The sequence below is a fragment of the Vicugna pacos genome, chromosome 2 (assembly GCF_048564905.1).
Source record: "Vicugna pacos chromosome 2, VicPac4, whole genome shotgun sequence".
Lineage (NCBI taxonomy): Eukaryota > Metazoa > Chordata > Mammalia > Artiodactyla > Camelidae > Vicugna > Vicugna pacos.
The window spans coordinates 27,920,915-27,922,882 of record NC_132988.1 but is presented as its reverse complement, the minus strand read 5'-3'; the positions used below and the strand labels follow the sequence as shown (position 1 = coordinate 27,922,882).

At 36.3% G+C, this 1,968-nt stretch overlaps 1 pseudogene; it reads right to left on the bottom strand.

The window, feature by feature from the left end:
- Positions 1-512: 512 nt before the first annotated feature.
- On the bottom strand, positions 513-930 carry LOC102535270 (retinol-binding protein 2 pseudogene; annotated as a pseudogene).
- Between the last annotated feature and the right edge of the window lie 1,038 nt (positions 931-1,968).

The following is a 1,968-nucleotide window of genomic DNA, read 5'->3' as shown; positions in this document are numbered from 1 at the left end:
AGTTGGTCTTGTGAATAGTAAAGTCCTCCAACTCAGAGCACTGGTCAGAGTTTTTACTGTTAACAGGGTTATGTTGCAAAAGGGACAGCCTCACACAAACAACCATGTTCAAAAATCCTGTTTCTTTTCAACAAAAATTTGATTATAATTGAATGTGACATACCTAATTTTTACTTAAGAAAATATGACATATTCAATGTCACCTGATATTCTTGTTATACTGCATAATTTTAGGTAAGTAGTTGCTATTTTATTATATATATGTACTAGTATCTATTTTAATGATCACTGTTACATCATGGAACATAAACTTTCAAATGTTTTATAATTAGAAACAAATTTTTGTTTTTTCGTTTAATGCCAGCTTTCAAGGAAGTTACGAATGTGTCTGACACTGTTACTCACTCGTTTGGTTTAAAACCCATCCGGATGCTTTAAGGGGCTCTGTAAGGAGAGGGAGGGTCCCGGCGGCGGCGTCCCAGAACTTTTCGCGGGGAGGGTGGAGCGCATGCTCAGTAGGCGCCCTCGCCGCCATTACTTCTTGACCGCTTGACGGACACCCGGTCTCCGCACGTCAGCTCCAGGTACTGCTTGTTCCCCTCGACTCGCTGCTTGGAGCCGCGGTTTTTCTTTACTCCTTTCTGCATGGACACAAGGGCATCACTTTGCCAGATGACCAGCGTCTTAACATTCCGGTTGTTCAGGCCCTTTGTGTCCTCGTCAAACTCCTCCACCCCGCGAAATCGATGTTGTAGTTGCGAAATATGCTGTTGGTTTTCGCCTTGAACTTATCACCATCTTTCTGGATGATCGTCATCTAAGTCAGACGGACGACATATTGCAGGAGGCAAAATCAATATCCAGGGCCTTCCTGTAGCCTTCCAAGTTGTCGTTACTCTGCGACCCCCAGGGTCCTTTCTGGTCCCTCATCACGGGTGGCCTCTGGTTACTGAGGGTGTGTGCTGGAAGTTAAGGACCAGGCTGGATGTTCCGTTTTCTCAGGTGCCTATTTTTCCTATAAATTGAATTTTTAAGTTAACTAGTAAAGAAAATTCACATGGTATCAATATAACCTTTTCCTGTAAGTTTAATATTGTTTAATTTCTTCTAGTGACAGATGTTCATAACACACATGAGAGGGTTATGTTTGTTGAAGAGGCATTTAACTGGTAATTATTTCTTAAAACAAATATTCAACTCATAGAAAAGTAAAATTTGCAAAAAATGTATAATTTTATGCATTCTGTTTCAGAACATGAAAAAATTCTAATTTGGACTTTAGCATCTTGAATTCACTGCTTCAAAAATTATGTTTTCTGTTATACTTGGTTTTTTTTCTATGTTTCATTCATAGGTAAATGTTAATCTTTCATTTGTAAACACAACTAGAAAAATTATGCTTTTTTATTTTGAAAATTTCATTTTATCTGTAGTTTATCTCGTTTCACATTTATAAGATTGATAAGTGATTATCCTGAACACTTCCTAGGAATATATTATTGAGTGAGAAGAGCTCACTACATTCAAAGATCTGAATTTTTATGACTCTTCAAATCTGTTGCTCCACAAAATTTTAAGTAAATTGAAAGAATATTTGATGTACCAGTGGTGTCCAAGGCTATCAGTATCACTACAATATATTTTCATTTTATTCTTTTCTAAATAAACATATGCAAAGCAACTACTCAAAGGTACTTTAATTTGTGTAACGGTAATCTGAATTCTTTGCCAAATATGCTGTGACGTTCATTCACTTCTGTGAAATGTTTACTGTTTTTCTTTTTTCCTGTGTGCTTTGATAATTTTTAATGATTTTATTTAATAGGAAACAAAGAGATCTTGATCTATGGCATTAAAATTAAGTTGGAGAGGAGAAATGTATATTAAAGAGGACTTTGGAGGGTTCAATAAATGTAATTTATTGATAGATTGAAAGTAAGGTGGAGAAGAAGGAAAAGTCTTGTGTGT